General features: G+C 37.0%; 1 long non-coding RNA gene across 1 annotated transcript in view; it reads right to left on the reverse strand.

Annotated features, from left to right (window-relative positions):
* Positions 1-7,535: 7,535 nt before the first annotated feature.
* LOC143661414 (uncharacterized) overlaps positions 7,536-18,696 on the reverse strand; it is a 68,867-nt gene continuing 57,706 nt past the window's right edge. Inside the window, exon 3 of the long non-coding RNA XR_013164568.1 lies at positions 7,536-8,629. This is a non-coding gene — a long non-coding RNA (uncharacterized LOC143661414). The remainder of the gene's footprint in view (positions 8,630-18,696) is intronic.

Genomic DNA, 18,696 nt, shown 5'->3' on the forward strand with positions numbered 1-18,696 from the left:
TGATGTACGATGTGTGTCTGGTCACTGAAGTTCCCCAAACAGTTGTTCCATATAGTTCCTGGCTATTTACTAACTGCCCTGGAGAATGGGCTAAATCCCACACCTCACTACACCACCACCTTACTCCACCTCCCTGTGTTGTTTCTTATAGTTGCATGTGAATCTACACTTACTCCAAAATAAGAGTAGTAGTTTAAAAAGTGGATGCATCCATTCCTGTTGCACAGTCTGTATCCCCCCAGCTCCAATCACCCATTATCTTACCCTGTTTCTACCTCCTGCTGGACTCTGTTACCAATGCTGCATCTGAGCTATAAAAAAAAAAAAAAAGTGGATGCAGTGATAAACTGAAATAATTGGATTATATAAATGCACCTAGTGCAATTTTTTAAGTTTGTGGATGTCTCCTTTTCCCAAAACAGTTGCTTGTCCAAACCAGTGTCGGCTTCAATCTCAGCTCTTACCAGGGACTGAAATTCAGACTACTAAATTGACTAAAGCAGAGAAAATTATTTCATTCTTCATATATCCAACATGATTGCATGGAGCCCAAAGCCTTCTTTAATTGTAGAATCACTGTCACCTGAAAAGATTATAAGTCTCTAAAACCTTCTTTGTTGATTTCTTGAATTTTAGTGTAAATCACATTTATCCTTACTTAATGTCATTTTGCTGAGCTTTTTTTTAATAATTTCCAGTTGGCATCCCTCCTACTTAGCATCACATTCACATTTGTGGTGGCTTGAAACTGTTATGTGCCCCAGAAAAGCCATGTTCTTTTAATCTTGATCCAGTATTATAGGGTGGCACCTCTTGATTGGGTTGTTTCCATGGAGATGTGACACACCCAATTGTGGGTGTGACCTTTGATTACACAGAGATGTGACTCTGCCCTTTCAAGGCAGGTCTTTATTAGTTTACAGAGTCCTTAAAAGAGCCAACACAGAGAGCAATACAGATATTTGGAGATGCTTGGAGTGCCAACAGAGATGCTTGACAGCTGTAAGAAAGCAGAACCCAACAGATGTGGTCATGTACCTTCCCATGAGATGATATGCAAGCCAGAACCTGGAGAGAGCCAATACAGAGATTCTAAGTGAGGTACCATGATGCTTGGAGAGGAAGCCACTAAATCAGAAGTACAAAGCAATGAACTAGGAGCAAAGACCTCAGATTTCAACCACATACCTTCCCAGCTGACAGAGAAATCCCAGATGCCATTCAGCCTTCTTCAGAGTCAAGGTATCTTTCTCTGGATGCCTTAGTTTGGTCATTTTTATGACCTTAGAACTGTAAACTATAACTTAATAAGTCCTCTTTATAAAAGCTGATCCATTTTTGGTATATTGCATTTCAGCAGCTTTAGCAAAGTAAAACAGCATTCATAAGGCCACTGTCTGCATATTGATATTAATAAATAACCTGATAGAATTGGACCAAGGCCTGCATGGCTTACTTGGACCAAGCCCTCTAGACCACAGAAATCCTTTAATCGATGTTCTTTGTGATTTGTCTGAGCACATTCACCTATGCTATCGATCCACCTAGATTCTGGTGTCACAACCATGACACTGTCAAACGTCATGAAAATATCAATGTCTTGTGACTGAAAGACATTGACCCAATTTTCTGGAGTGGTGACTGTTTTAGGACAGTTTAGTATGACTTTTTCTTGAATCTGTGTTGACTCCTAGAGGCAAAACTTCCTTTCTGAGAACTCAAAACTCAGCTGGAATCTCCAACAGTAGAATATATATTTGTCAGCATCTCCTTTTCATCCTGTTGGAACTCTGGACACACACTTGCCGTATGCAACTTCCTGCCCCTTGGCCATCTTCATTGCTTAGAGAACACCAGGGATATGTATATATCTTCTGTACCTACAAAGTATGGCCCTATGAGCAGATACATCTCAGGAATCGAGTAGCCTCAGGTGTTTGTTATACTTTTTCAAATTGAAGGTTCATTTCCTTTGATAGAGAAGTGATCCATGAAATGAAAGGTTGTTCTGCTTTCACATAGTCAATGAGTAGAAGCCAAATTAACTGACTTTCAGAGATTTATTAAATAGCTGATCCTCTTTATGAAATAGGGTTCAAATTAATTTTTTTATTCTAACAAGAAAACAGATTTTTCCTTATAAAATGTGTATGGAAGAGGGAGTTTCAAATTGTACTTTCATCTTTCAAATTATATTTCATTAGCTCAATGAATAGGGTCAGGCTTTCCAGCAAATATTTTAATGTAGTATGTTTAAAAAGGCAGTATTACCCACTTCATTCTTGACCCACAGTGTGCCTGAGTTAGGGTCCCTATGAATTGAGACTGGCTAAGGGCCAGTCAAGCTCACAGATAATGAGAGTGATGATAATTAAAGGAAAGCTTTGACACGATGAGTTTATCCTGTATCACCAAGGTTTGTCATCTTACTCTTCATTTCTACAGGTTATTATTTAAGCATTGGAATTTAATGTAGCTGAAGATACTGTACCAGTAATAAAATTTGAATGCTGAACCACCACCACCACCACCACCCCCACATCCCACCTAAGGATTTTATCTTGGGTCTTTTTACGGATTGGAAGAGTTCTACAACTCCAGGAGAGAGACTTCTTTCTGTGTGGGAATCACTTGGCCACCACCTATGCCTGACATTATCTTGCTCTATATGGATTTCACCTTTGCAGTTTGTACTGTAGGATCCAGCACTTTAGCTGAGGAAGAAAGCAATCATGGCAACTGAAAAATAGTAACATTCATTCAGGGTGTAATGGCTAATCTCATGTGTCACCATGAAAATACACATGGAGTACCTACTATGTGCCAAGTATGCTCTGTAAATGGACTCAGATCCCCCCAGAAAACTTGCTTGTGCATTTATCACCCCCATTTTACAGAGAAAAATTCTGAGAGTCAGGGTGTTAAGTCACTTGCTTGAGGTGGAGAAGCCCAGGTCCCTGGAAAGCCTTATACTCCTGCCTTCTCTGGACTCACTGCCTCTACTGGAGTCAGCATCCAACAGTAGAGGGTGGTTTTCACCAGGCAGGTTTGTTGACTTTCCTCTGTAAAATACTGAGGACACTTGGTGACTTTTAGAGACTCCCTTTATCTCAACACTAATGACCAAACAGGAAACAGGTGGAAGCTGACTGTGAGGACAATTACACTTATACACCCAGATACTCATTTAGGTTTATTTAAGTTCCAGTTCTTTTACCTTTAGGACACCTTCTTGAAAACGTTATATGTAAAGGATCAGATTTCATGTCTGGCAACTAGAAGGAACTAGCGATGGCCAAATATATATATATATATATATTAAAAATATAATATATATATATATTAAAAGTTAGATATTATATATATATAATATCTAACTTTTAATATATATATATATATATAATATCTGACTTTAAAAATCAGGAGTACTTAAAAAGAGCGAGTACTTAGCTGGAATTACCATTAAAAAGTTCATGGCTTTTTTTTAAATGTTTTATTGTGGAAACTTATAAATGACCTAAAATTTCCCATTTTAACCACTTTTACATATTCAATTCAGTGGTGTTAGTTACATTCACATGTTGTGCCCCCATCACCACCATCCATTACCAAAAGCTTTTCATCACCCTAAACAGAATAACCATTGAGCAATAACTCCCCATTCCCTCCATCCCCCAGCCCTGGTAACCGGGAATCTATTTTCTGTCTCTATGAATCTGTATATTCTGTATATTTCAAGGCAGCAGGCCCATGCAGTGTCTGTCCTTTTGTGTCTGGTTTGTTTTGCTCCACATCATGTCCTTGAGGTTCATCTGTGTTGTCACATGCATCAGAACTTCATTTCTTTTTTTCACAAAAATTTTTATCTATTAAAATGTAATCTTAGAGGGGTGCAAGGGTAGTTCAATGCTGGAATTCATGCCTGCCATGTGGGAGACCCAGTTTCAATTCTTGGTCCATGTACTTCCCCAAAACAAACAAACAAAAATTCAACAAATGGTGCTGCAATAATGAAATACTCACATGGAAAAAAGAATGAGATGTGACCCACCATAGAGCATACCAAAAAAATGTAGTCTCAGAATATAATTGACTTTTGATTAGATAAAGTAAGCAATGGACATTAAAAAAAAATACAGCCACCTGGCCACTTTGGGCATCTCATGCCTCTGAATCAACAGACAAAGAAGGGAATTACTATACCAGCAGAGACCATTGATCCTGACTATTAAAGGGAAATGGAATTGCAACTACACAAAGGAGGTAAGTAAAGAAAAGTTTGCCTGGAATAGAGGAGATCCCCTAGGGCTTGTTTTAGTACTACCATGCCATGTGATTAAAATCAATGGAAAACTGCAACAACCCAATCCAGGCAGGACTACCAAAGGCCCAGAAACTTCAGGAATGAAGGTTTGGGTCATCTCAAAAGGCAAAGAACCGCAGACAACTGAGGTGCTTCCTGAGGGTAAAGGGAATATGGAATGGATGGTAGAAGAAGGGAGTTATAAACAAGAGCTATGACTGATTACAGAAATGAGGGCTGTAATGGCTTGAGTATTTCTTCCTTGTTTTGTCGTAAGAATGTCTGTATATGTACATAAAGCAATATTTGTTTTTAATCCCTATCTTATCCCCTTACCATATGACATAAGCTATATTACCTCCATGTCATAGCATTTAAGTTACAAGATATCATGTGTAAGAGTGAATATTATCCAAGGACTTGCACCCTGTCCCGGGAGAAATAGTGCATTTCCAGTTGTATCCAAGACAGTTGAGTATTGTTAGATGAAAGTATGAGTGTCACTGTTTTTATTTAGAGAGAACGTATGGTTGAAGGAGAAAGGCATGTGTGCCAAGTTGACAAGGGGTGAATTGTGACGGTTAAGTTCGTGTCAACTTGGCTAGGTTATGGTATCCAGTTGTTTGGTCAAACAAGCACTGGCCTGATTGTTACTGTGAGGATATTTCATGGACTTAAATCATCAATAAACTGATTGCATTATGGCTGATTGTATTTACAATCTACTGAGGAGACTGCCTTCAACAATGAGAAAAGTCTCATCCAATCAGTTGGAGGCTTTAAAAGGAGAAGTGATTATTTTGGCAGTCAGATGAGAGAATTTCCATCTCTGCTTGAGCTGGCCAGCTTCTCTTTCATGGATTTTTCAGCTTGCAACCTGCCCTATGGAATTTGGACTTCCCTACCCCCACAGTCACATGAGACAATTCTTATACAAGAATTGTCTTATGAAGTCTCACTTTCATTTCCCAAGGGGTTATGTGCTTCAGAGTTGGCAACCTCCAGCCTCTGTTTCAGCCCCAGGGGCTGACCTATCACTGGTCAAAGCCAACTATCTGGTCCTTTTCCTACTGTTCCCCACCCAGCAGGACTTATCCCCCTTCCCCATTATACTTTATTCCAATAGCATTTATCACCACTTGACTCTGTATTTCCCTCATTTGTTTCTCTTCTATCTCCTCCCACTAGAATATAAGCTCCGTGATTTTTGTCTGTTTGTCATTTGCAGATCCCTCACCTCTAGAACAGAAAGACACATGGTAGGCACTCAGTAAATATGGAAAGAGCAGTCAGATGGATTAATCCCCCTTGTCAGTGATTGGCTGAGGACACAAAGACAGGAAGGGAAATATGCTAAAGGGCCTTATTAGCATGCGCCCTGCTTCCTTATCTGCCTCGAGGCCTGGACCTCAGCAGCCTCTTTTAATCACAAAAGGAGCCAACATTAAAAAGATCACAGCATGATTCTAGCCCGTGTACTTCCCCCCCCCCAAAAAAAATCCACAAATGATGCTGCAATAACAGGATAATCACATGGAAAAAGAATGAAAAGTGACCCCCAGCACACAGCATACAAAAAGAAAAGATCGCATCAGCGTGCTGAGAACGGCAGAGTGGAAGATGAGTGTAACTGGGCCCTTGAACAACATGTTTGAGGTGCTGAATTAACTGACCTGGAAGCCTCTCTAGCTTGGGACTTCTTATGTGAGGGTATAAATCCTTTTACTTTTTTTAGCTATTTTGACTACTTAAGGGTTGAAAGCATTTTAGCTAATGCAATCAACTTTCTCCCTACTGCATTTAAAAAGATGCTTTAAAGTTGTACCTTAGTCAGTGCCCTGCATAGTTCTCAGAAGCGTTAAGGTGGTTAAAAGACTGGGGTGGTGTGATGGTGGCTCAGTGGCAGGACTCGCCTGCCATGCTGGAGTCCCAGGTTCAATTCCTGATGCCTGCCCATGTGAAATAAATACATAAATAAATAAATAAGTAAAAGACAAGCTCTGGAGCTCAATCTTGAGTTCAAATTCCAGCTCTATCACTTAGCAGAGGTAGGACCTCAGGTAAATTACTTCAATTTCTAAGTCCTGGTTCATTTTCTGTACAGTGGAGATGAAAATTATTCTGCTGCATGATGTTGAAGTGAGAATCAAATGAGTGCCACATGTGGAGCCATTAGCACAGTCCCCAGCACAGTGATCAGGAAATATTATTTTATACTTGGATTTGAGATAATATTGATCCAGGAAGGCATAGGAGCTGCCAGCCTCACTCCCCCACCCCAAAACTTCCACCCGCAAATGAAAAAGGGTAAAGGGAGGAAAGGGCTTGAGAAAGAGGCAGCGGGAGGCAGTGGCGGGATAGTGTAGGAGAAGATGCATGGGTGCAGAAAAGCTACATTGTTAAAATTCTCTGAAACCATCCTCCATGCTCTTGAAGTTAAATTCTTTATCAGTTAGAATTGTTTTCTATGCTATGTAACAGAAACCTGAATGTGGTACTTAGAGCAAGTAAGGGTTTGGGGGGTTTTGTTTGATTTTTTTCCCCACAAAATCTTGTTTGTCTGTTTTTTACATCAAAGTCTGTGGTAGCCACTCCAGGGTTGGCACGGTAGTACCTTGAACCCATCAAGCATCTAAGCGCCTTCTTCTCCTCTCTGTTCAGCTGTGCTAGGTTGTAGTTTTTGCCTCATGCTTATATGATAAGAGTTCTATTTTCAAACATTGTATCCACAGACCAAGATAGAGGGAATGGGGAAGTGAAGAGCAAATTAGCAGTTGAGTCTGCCCTGTTTTATTAGGAAAACCATAAATTTCCTCAAAATTGCACTCAGTAAACTTTTGCTTATATTTCTTCATTGTCAGAACTGATATACATGGCCATCACTAGCTACATCTTAGAGGATGCCTATCTTTGCAGCTAGTGATAGAGGTATGTATCTTTAGCACCCCATGCGTTTAGCATGCATTGGCACCCCAAATAAAGGTCTGATTTGTTTAGGAAGATGAGAAAAGGCAACTACAAGTATCTTCCAAAGATACCTTTCAACACCCTCGATTAAAAACAAAAAGCAAAAAAAAATTTATTATGAAAAAATTCAAACATACCTAAAAATAGAGACTATGTATTGGATACTACACTATACCCAATACCCAGGGTATCAATAAGCTTATTGCTGCATAGGAACCACTCCAAAACTTAGTGGCTTAAAACAACAACCATTTATTTACCTCTTGATTTTGAAGTTTGGGAATTTAGGCAGGGTTCAGGTAGACAATTACTATGGTCTCAACTGGCTGCCTTAGGCATCTGCAACTGACTAGACAGCTCTGCCAAAGGAGTTGGCCGGCTATTCACTGGCGTGCCTCAGTCCCCCCAACATGGTCTCTTTTCTCCCTAGGTTTGGGCTTGTTCTCATGGAGGTGGCCCGGTTCTAAGACAGAAAAAGCTTTTAAGGTCTAGGACCAGAACTGGCCACTTACTTCAACTGCATTTTAATGGCCAAAGCAGATCCCAAGGCCAAATTCAAGGAGTGAGAAAATAGATTCCATTGTTTGATGGGAATGGCTGCAACAGAAAGGGCACAGGGAAAGGAACAGAGAACTGGGGACATTTTTAGAAATTGTCTACTACATCCAGCTATGATAATCATCAATTTATAGCTATTCATTTTACATCTGTGCTCATCCTCTATCCCACTGTTGGAGGATGTTGCAGCCACACCTAGATATCATATCATTTCACCTACCAGAATTTTAGTGTGTATGACTAAAAGAAATGTACTCTTTCTTAAAACAAATTAATGATTCCTTAACATCTTCAAGTAGTACAAGTCAGGAATCAAACTTACTTTATTACCTCATAAAATATATTTTTTACGACTTGTATGTTTGAATCATGATCTAAACAAGATAAAAGCATTGCATTTGGTTAATATGTCGCATAAATATCTTCTAACCTTTAGGCTTTTCTTCCTTTTATTTTTTTTCCTTATAATTTGTTTGTTTAAGAAATGATGTTACAGTTTCCCCAGTCTGGCATTTGCTGATTTGATTGCTACTGTGTCTTTTAACATGTTTCTACCTCCCACATTTCCAGTAAATCAGCAATTAGATCTACAGTTTCTAACACAGGTTTGATTTTTTTTTTTAATACTTTCTAGGTAGTATTGTGAACTTGCATCAGGATGCAAGCATTGTTTAGTTTTATTTTTTTTCTACATTGTTGTTGGTCATTGAAAATCACCTCCGGGATCCTGTATTTCATCATGGTTTGCAAATAGTAATGTTTTAATTCTATAATTCCTCTTCATTAATTAGCTGGATACTTCTGTAAAGAGAAACATTTCTTTATCAACTATTTGTTCTCCCCATGGACCAATTCATAGGAAACACAAGGTAAATGCTTGAATTTTTTCCCCTTGCTTTATCATTTTTCTGAGTGAAAAGCCATCTTCCAAGATGACACATCATTAGATTTCTATTTTATCATTATAAATTCATGAATTTTAATATATTTAATCTGTTCCCATTGATTGTGGTTATTATTCTTATTGACACTCAAATTCTATCCTATTTGGCCAGTGGGAGCCTTTTAAAGGTGATTCCTCAGTATATATTACCCTTTTTGGCAAAATTTCAGCTGTCTCTGATTGCTTTTCTGCTTTCATAATATAATGCCTCATATCAGGATTCAGCCATTTTCCAAGGTGTCCTGAATTCTTTAAATGAAAAATGGAATTCAGAGACCAAATATGAGTCTAAGAGTAATAATTGCTACTGTGTTGGCCATTATTCCCAGGTCTTTTAAAAAAACTGAGTTCAAAATTTATTTTTAAGAGATATATATCAAGATATGTTTGGAGGAACTGAAGGCAAGGACACAAAAATGGACACTTGCACACCAGTGTTTATAGTGATATTATCCACAATTGCCAAGAGATGGTTATAGCCCAAATGTCAATCAACAGAAAAGTGGCTAAACAATATATGCATCTTATACACATAAGATGGAATATTATGCAGCTGTAAGACAGAATAAAATCATGAAACATGTAACAACATGGATTAACCTTGAGGACATTATGTTGAGTGAAATTAGCCAAAAACCAAAGTACAAATACTTTATAGTCTCACTAATATGAACTAACATTAATGAGTGAACTTTGAGAATTAAAATTGAGAACACAGGTTACTGGGAGATAGAAAGAAGATACAATCAAAATGTCACACCCACAACTGAGTGTGTCACATCTTCATGGAAACAAGCCAATCAAAGGTTTTGACACATTGTTTAGAGTGGAATTTGATGCTGAAGAAGTATAGAATGTGCAACAGGACTGATTGTAAAAATCTGTAAACGGATAGCACAATACTCTCTGATGGTAGCACAATAATATAAGTATAGTGAACAAAGCGAAATGTGAGTGCGGTTGACGGGGAAAGGCTGGGGGCATGTATGACACCAGAAGGAAAGATGAGGATAAAGATGGAGATGGTCTGACATACAGATGCCTAGAGTGGACAATAATGGGATTAAATGTACAAATGTAAGAATGTTTTCGCATGAGGGAGAATGCGTGAATGTCAACATTTCAAAGTGCTAAAAATGGGATGATAGACAGGAAAAAATACAATCAATGCAAACTAGGGTCCTTAGTTAATAGTAACAATGTAATATGCTTCCATTGAATGTAACAAAGGCAAAATGTCAGTCAAATTATTTTTAAAAATTAAATGTCAATAACTGGCAGATATGGGTAGTGGTATGGGATTCTCTGTGGAAGAAAAGTAAATGTCCTCAAATAGATTGAGGTGGTGAACATACGTGTACTGGTTTGAAACTATTATTTACCCCAGAAAAGCCACGTTTTAATCCTGATGCAATCTTGAGGGGCCAGATCCATTGTTCAGGCTGGAAACCTTTGATTGGGTTGTTTCCATGGAGATGTGATACACTCAGTTGTGGGTGGGGTGTGACATTTTGATTAGATGTAGATGTGACTCTGCCCATTCGAGATGGGCCTTGAATTGTTTACTGAAATCCTTTAAAGGGGGAGATGCTTCAAGAACAATTGCTTCAGAGCTGACAGAGGGGCCGATATTTGAAGATGCATGGAGTGCCAACAGAGAGAGCAGACACCTAGACATGGACATTCAAAGATGCAGAGCCCAGCAGACATTGTCACATGCCTTTCCATGAGGTGCTAAGCAAGCCAGAACCCAGAATTGTGTCCCAGAGGAGCTAAGGGAAGGCCCATAGATGCTTAGAAAGGAAGCCACTGGTATGAGAAGCTGGAAGCAACAGAACCTGTAACAAGGACCAGCAGACAACAGTTTTGTGGCAGATATCAGCATTTCTTGATTCAAGGTATTTTTCCTTGGATGCCTTGGTTTGGACATTTTTATCGCCATGGAACTGTGAACTTGTAACTTAATAAATTCCCTTTTTAAAAGCTGTTCCATCTCTGGTATATTGAATTCTGACAGCTTTAGCAAACTGATACAGCATGGCTATGTGACTATACCAGGAACCACTGATTTTTTTACTTAGGTTGGATTGTGTGATGTGTGCTTTTTTAACTTTTTAAATTGTATGATAGAATATATATCAAAGTACATAAAGAAAAAAGCAATAGTTTTCAAAGTTCTCTTTCAACAAGTAATTATAGGACAGATCCCAAAGTCTGTCATGGCCTACCATACCATCATCTCAGATTTTTTCCTTCTAGCTGCTCCAGAATATAGGAGGCTAGAAGGAATAAATATTTTTGTTATCATCACAATCAACTTTTTTTTCTTTTTCTGTGAAAAATAACATATATACAAAAAAGCTGTAAATTTCTTTGGTACAAGTTAAATTCCATAATTTTAGGTTTTTTACTTCTAGCTGCTCTAAGATACTGAAGACAAAAAGAAATATCAATTTAATGATTCAGCAATTATATTCATTTGTTAAACCCCACCTTCTCTGTATAACTCCACCATCACCTTTGATCTTTCTATCCCACTCTTTAGTGGTATTTGGGCTATGCCCATTCTACGTTTTTCATGCTGAAAGAGGCTGTCATAAAGTGATACAGTATGGCTATGTGACTATACCAGGAACCATTGATTTTTTTACTTAGGTTGGATTGGGATTGTATGATGTGTGTTTAAAAATGAAAAAAAAAGATGGAAGAGCAACAAGCTTGAGGCTTTTTTTAGTTCTGGAAAAGGGTTACTGGTTAACATGACATAATCAATATAACATTTTTCACTTAGCCTGATCCTTTGCTACAAGCCTGTGGCAGATGGTCAGACTATGTTAATAGCATCTTGGGAACACAATGAAAACCCTCTTTTCTCCTTCCCAGGTAAAGGTGAAAATGGGTTGAGTTGCTCTACACCCTAGGTTAGGGAATACTAAAAAATTGAGTTTAATTCCGTGTAATTAAGAGGCAATCTTTGGAAATGTGGCATGCAGTGGTGGCATCACTTCACCCTTTGCCTCCCAAACTTCTTCATTTTCCTCCTTTTCATCATCAGATAAAGAATCTATGGGGTCCCAAGCCTTTGGATCCCAGTGAGGGGAAGTCAGGATATGCCTTCTTACTTTAGTATACCAGCATGCTAATATTTCTAAACTCTTATCCACAAGGCATAGCCTCTCATTCAATGCATCCTCAAAATCAGCTGATTTCTCTTTCTTTCTGAGACAGTCCACTGCAGCTAGCCATACTGCACACAAAATGGCCAACTGAATGCTGCACAGTCAAGAAGTGGGCAGCTCCTCCCCTTATCAGTGAAATGGCCTACCCTGGAATTACCCCTGTGGGGTTGCAGATTTCTCTGGCCTCCTCAGGACAGTCAGCTATAGCTGGCCACATACAACAATGGCCAACTGATTGCAGCACAGTCAAGCAAATAGATGAGCCCTCCCAATGTGAAAAAAGTAGGCCACTCTGGGATTATCCCCACCAAACCTCCCTTCCAAGATTCATGCTCTCTATAGTCAGTGGCTTTTTGGGCTTCTGGCTGGCTTACCAAATGTTTCAGCTCAGTATAACCCTGAGGCCAAAGAACATGCCAGGCAGAAGATTAGCCATGAGTTTTAATTAGGGACTTATGAATAGGAAGAAGATACTTCCCAATGGTAGCCAGTTGGGAAATGAAAGCCTGCACTCTGCTGCAAGACCAAGAGAGCAAAAGGGAAGGAGCATGACAAGATGGCAGCTTATAAAGTTGTGAGTCCCTCAAGATTTGGTTACAATGGTATTTCAGCAGACTGTCATGAGATTTGGATTAGCAGAGTCTCATGAGAGTTGGTAAGCAGGGGAGGGGAGTTCTACTGAAGTAGGGAAAACCCTGAACACCACACAAGAAAGCATCAGAGCCTCTGAGACGTGAACAAGCTTTTATTGCCACAGCAGACTCAGAACACTTCTGTCCAAAGTCTGAGCCCAGGATATCCTTTGTTTCTTGATTATATAGGAAAGCAAGCAGGGTGGGAGTGACTATGCGAATGGACAGGGCTGGTGCTATGAGCTCTGACTCATAGCTGATTTCTTTTGTCTGAAATGCAGGCAAGCCTGGGCATGCCTGGAAGATGTAGCTGACATTTTGTTTCACTACCTTTTTCAGAATGCATGTTTTTACACATTTTTGAGAGTACATGAATTCATAAAGCCATTTTAGTAAGGAAATACAGCAATAATACTAGGGCCACTATTATGAACTACCTCATTACATTCTTTGACCCAATCATGTAGGCAGCTCTGTGCAGTGACTTGCTCTCAAAATGGAGAAGGGGCAGGGCCCAGGGCCTGGGTCCTTTCACCAAAGTATTAATCGCCATTTTCTCTGGGTAATTGAGATTGTGAATGAGTTACCTTCTTTTTCTTGCTTTTATTAATGATTTTTCCTGTGATAAGTAGATGTTGTTTTATAACTTTAAAAATTAGCTAAAATTTTAAATTAAATTTTATCATATTAACATCATAGTATTAAGTTATTATATGGTAAGTGTTAATACATAAGGTGCTAGAAAATACTTGCACAATTCTACAGATGTAGCCCACAGAATTTTTTGGCTGTTTGCCATGAGATAATGCTTCCATTTCAGGAATAAAAAAAAATGATATTTTTATTGGAATCATGTAAAATGTGTAATTAACTTTGGGGAAACTGTTTTCTAAGGTCATGGAAAATGTTTCCATTTGTTCAAATCTTTTTAGTCTTTCAGAAGAATTTTAAAGTTTTCTTCTTATAGGTCTCATTGTATTCTTAGGTATTTTGCATTTTTAATTGCTATTTTAAGTTAGGCATTTTCTTCCATTATATCTTCTAACTGGTTAATATATATTGATACTGATTTCCCTGTATTAATATTGCTTACTATCTTATTGAATTCTCTTATTGTTTAGTATAGCTTTTCAATTTATTCTCTTGCAATTTCATAGCATTAAGTAATATTATCTCTAAATGTGATATTTTATCTCCTCTTTTACAATTTGTATGCCTCTAATTTCTTTTCTTTTCTACTTGCATTGGCTAGTAACTCTAGTACACTGTAAAATAACAATGGTGGTAATAAGTACATGTTCTTGATTTTAGCAGAAAAAAGCATGATGCTGATTCTTGAGTCAAGTTAATTTATGATATCAATAATGTGTCCACCCTTCCTATTTTATATGGAAACCACTTTTATGAAAAGTGACTGTTGATTTTTTAGTATTCGCTTTCTCTTAAATTCCTGATCTACCACTCACTTGGCCATGAATATTTTTCCTTTAAGGTGTGTTCTAGTTTGCCAGCTGCTGGAATGCAATATATCAGAAATGGAATGGCTTTTAAAAGGGGGATTTAATGAGTTGCTAGTTTACAGTTCTAAGGTCAAGAAAATGTCCCAATTAAAACAAGTCTATAGAAATGTCCAATCAAAGGCATCCAGGGAAAGATACCTTGGTTCAAGAAGGCCGATGAAGTTCAGGGTCTCTCTCTCAAGTGAGAAGGCACATAGTGAACACAGTCAGGGTTTCTCTCTCGGCTGGAAGGGCACAGGGTAAACACGGTGTCATCTGCTAGCTTCTTCTTCTGGCTTCCTGTTTCATGAAGCTCCCCAGGAGGCATTTTCCTTCTTCATCTCCAAAGGTCGCTGGCTGGTGGACTCTGCTTCTCATGACTATGTCATTCTGCTCTGCTTTCTCTGAAGTGCTCTCATTCTCCAAAATGTTTCTTTTGGGACTCCAAAAACTAATCTTTTATAGGACTCCAGAAACTAATCAAGACCCACCTCCACCTAATCCAGTCTAACCACCACTCTTGATTAAATCACATCTCCAGGGAGATGATCTAATTACAGTTTCCAACATACAATACTGAAAAGGAATTAGAAGAAACGACTGCCTTTACAAAATGGGATTAGGATTAAAACATGGCTTTTCTAGGGTACATACATCATTTCAAACCAGCACAAGGTGCTCCTGAGTTCTGCTTAATAATATTATATTTAACAATTTCCATTGATAGTCATCAGTGAAATTAGTGTTTCACTTCTTTAGTGTATGCTATTTTTTTCCAGTTGTATTAACTATTATGTTCTCTTCATTTAAAAAATATGTTTTCTTACTCTTTGTTTGCTCTGGAACACTTTAGATAGCATTGGTAATATTTGTTCCTATTTGTGAAATCATTTGAATGAGATGCATTTTGGAAAGGTAGTTTTTCACAACTTTTTCTATTTCTTCATTGGAAGTGAGCTTATATTTTTTACTTTTTCTAGAATCTGTTTTTGTAAAATATTCTTTCTTATAAAATTGAACATTTTATTCAGGCTCTCAACTTTATTTTCATATGGTTGAGAAAGTAATCTGCTGATTCTTTTAATTTCATTGGATTCTGGGATTTTTTAATCTTATTTCTTATTTTGGTTTTGTGTATTTTTGCTTTCTTCCTTTCTTTGTTCATGAGGTTAGCTACTACTATTTAATTGTTGTTTTCCTCAAAGAATTGGCATTTGGATTTATTAGTGCTACTGTTCTTCTGTTACTTAACTAATTAATTTTTGCTCTCATTTATATTAATTTCTTCCTTTTGTTTTCCACCGATTTATTCCATTCTTTTGAGTCAGCTGGATATTTTGTTATTTTACGTCAAATAACTGATTAATTTCTTTTCATTTTTTATACTTAATGACAAAATACTTATGGCTCAGAATTTTCTTCCAAGCTTTGCTTAGCTGATACCATAAGTTCTGATGTGAGTTTCTATTACCATTATTTTCCACAAATTTTATATTCTCAGTTTGTGTTTCCTCTTTGATCCAATAACTGTTTAAAAGATAAGACATTCTAAAAATTGAAGATGAAAAAATAATTTTCTTTCCTGATTTTGTTATCAGTGTGTAGTTCTATTATACTGTGTCCATTGAAAGTTATCGGTAATATTTATACTCCTTGAATTTTGTTAAGAATTTCTTTGGTCCAAAATCTCATCAGTTTTATAGTATTTTGTAGGCACTTGAAAAAAAGTACATTTTTTATTACTATGGCTTAGAATTATATATATATTATTTATAATATATTTAGACATACAAATATATGCTACATCTTCTATAGCATTAGTTTTTTCCATTTGATCTATTATTGAAATCCGTTACTACTGGTATATTTCTATTATTCAACTAAATGTCATAAATATCATTTGGCACACAAACAGCTATAACTAATAGCTACTACATTCTCATTAGAATTGCAACACTTGGGATTATAAAGTGCTCTTCTTTTCCTCATACAATGCTTTGGGAGTTGAATTCTACCTTCTTAAAATTTTAATTATTTTTGAAGAGTTTTATTGAGCTACCATAAAGTTCACTTGTTTAAAGTACACAATTCATTTGTTTTTAGCATGATTATAAAGTTGCAACAATCATCATAATCTAATTTTAGAACATTATCATCACCCCAAAAAGAACCTTCCACCCATTGGTAGTCAAATCCCATACCTCACTCTTCACACCACCTGTCAGCCTGAGGCAACCACTAATCTATTTCCCATCTCTACAGACTTTCTCATTCTGGATCTTTCATATTAAGAATGTCATTCACTATGTGGTCTTTTGTGACTGGTTTCTTTCACTTAGCATACTGGCTTGGTGTTTGCCCATGTTGTAGCATGTATGTGGTAATTCCTTCCTTTTTATTGCCAATTAATATTTTATTATGTGTGTGTGTGTGTGTGTGTGTGCATGAAATTACATACGATATTTTGCTTATTCATGTACCTGTCGATGGACATTTGGGTTGTTTCCACTTTTTGGTTATTATGAATAATGCTGCTATGAACAGTCACGTATAAGTTTTTGTGGGGTAAAAAGATACCTAGTGCTGTGTTTGCTAAGTCATTTGGTAGCTCTGTTTAACTTTTGAGGAAGTGCCAGACTGTTTTCCAAAGTGAAAGCAGCATTTTAAACCCCCACCACCAATGTATGAGGGTTCCAATTTCTTCACATTCTTGTCAACACTTATTATTGTCCATCTTTTTACTTCCAGCCATTCTAACAGTGAGAGTGGTATCTCGTTGTGGTTTTTATTTACATTTTCCTAATGACTAATGATGTGGATCATATTTCCATGTGTTTAATGATCATTTGTATGTCTCCTTTGGAGAAATTACTATTCAAATCCTTTGCCTATTAATTCAGTTATAACAGTTCTTATTATAGGTTGGGTATTAATTATGGTTCTCCAGGGAAAAAGAACTGACAGGATGTATGTAATGAAAATATCATGAGATTTATTATAGGAACTAGCTCATGTGACTGTGAGAATGGACAAGTCTGAATTTCATATGGCAGGCCCCAAGCTGAAAACTACTATGAAGTTTTTCAAATTCCCCAGGAGAAGCTGACTGGCTGAAGTAGAGATGGAAATTCTTCCCCTGACTGCTGAAATCATTAGTTCTCCTTTTAAGGTCTTCAACTGATTGGATGAGACTTCTCTTATTTTTTAATTCAATCTCCTTAGTTGTTGTTACTTTATAGATGTTATCAGCTATAGATGAAATCAACTTACTGATGATTTAAATCCATGAAATATCCTCAGTAACAATCTAGCTAGTGCTTGCTTGACCAAACAACTGGACAACATAACCAAGCCAAATTGTCACTTGAACTTAAGCATCACAGTTTGTAAGAGTTTTTATGTAATCTGAAGACCAGTCCTGATCAGACACAAGATTTTCAAATATTTTTCCCCATTCTGTGAGTTGTATTTTCACATCTTATGGTGCCCTTTGAAGCATCAAAGTTTTTAGTTAAAGGGAGTCCAATTTATCAATCTTCTCTTTTATCACTTGTACGTTGGGAAAATGATATCTAGAAAATCATTCCCTAGCCCAGGGTTATAAAGATTTATGCCTGTATTTACTTCTAAAAGTTTTATAGTTTTAGCTCTTATGTTTAGGTCTTTGATTTGCTTTGAGTTCATCTTCATGGAATATGCGATACAGGGATCCAAATTCACACTTTTGCAGGCAAATATCAAGTTGACCTAGAACCGTTTGTTGTAATGATTATTTTTTCCCTCCTTGAATTGTCTTGGCCACTTTGTCAAAGATCAGTAGAACAGAACAGTTATGGTTTATTTCTGGACTCTCAATTCTATTCCACTGATCTATAGTCAATCTTTATGGCTGTACCATACTGTCTTGATTACTGCTGCTTCGTACTAAGATTTGAAATCAGACGTGTGAATCTTCCAATTATGTTGTTCTTTTCCATATTGTTTATGGCTTTTCTAAGTCCGTTGAACTACCACATGAATTTTAGGATTGCCTTTCAATTTCTGCAAATAACCCAGTTGGCATTTTGATAGAGATTGTATTATATCTGTAGATCAATTCAGGAAGTATTGCTATTTTAACATTAAATCTTTCAATCTATGAACATCAATATCTTTCCATTTATTTAGATCTACTTTCGTTTCTCTGAAAAATCTTTTGTATTTTTCAGACTTGCACTTCTTTTTGTTAAAAATATTCCTAAATATTTTATTCTTTTTTGTGCTGTAGTAAAAGGAATAATTTCTGTAATTTCATTTTCATATTGTTTATTGACACAAATAAAATGATTATATGTTGATCATATATTCTGCAACTTTACTAAACTCATTTATTATTTCTAATAGATTTTTAATGGATTCCTTGGTTTTTCCTATATATAAGATATGACAACTGCAAATAGAGATAGTTTTACTTCTTCTTTTTAGATATCTTTTCTTTCTTTCTTTCTTTCTTTTTTGCCTAATTGTCCCTGGCTAGAATCTCCAGAACAATGAATAGAATCAGAGAGACTTGGCATCCTTGCTTGTTCCTTATCTCAGGGGGAAAACACTCTGTCTTTCACCAGGTAATCTGATG

Source organism: Tamandua tetradactyla, chromosome 17 (assembly GCF_023851605.1).
Source record: "Tamandua tetradactyla isolate mTamTet1 chromosome 17, mTamTet1.pri, whole genome shotgun sequence".
Classification (NCBI taxonomy): Eukaryota; Metazoa; Chordata; class Mammalia; order Pilosa; family Myrmecophagidae; genus Tamandua; species Tamandua tetradactyla.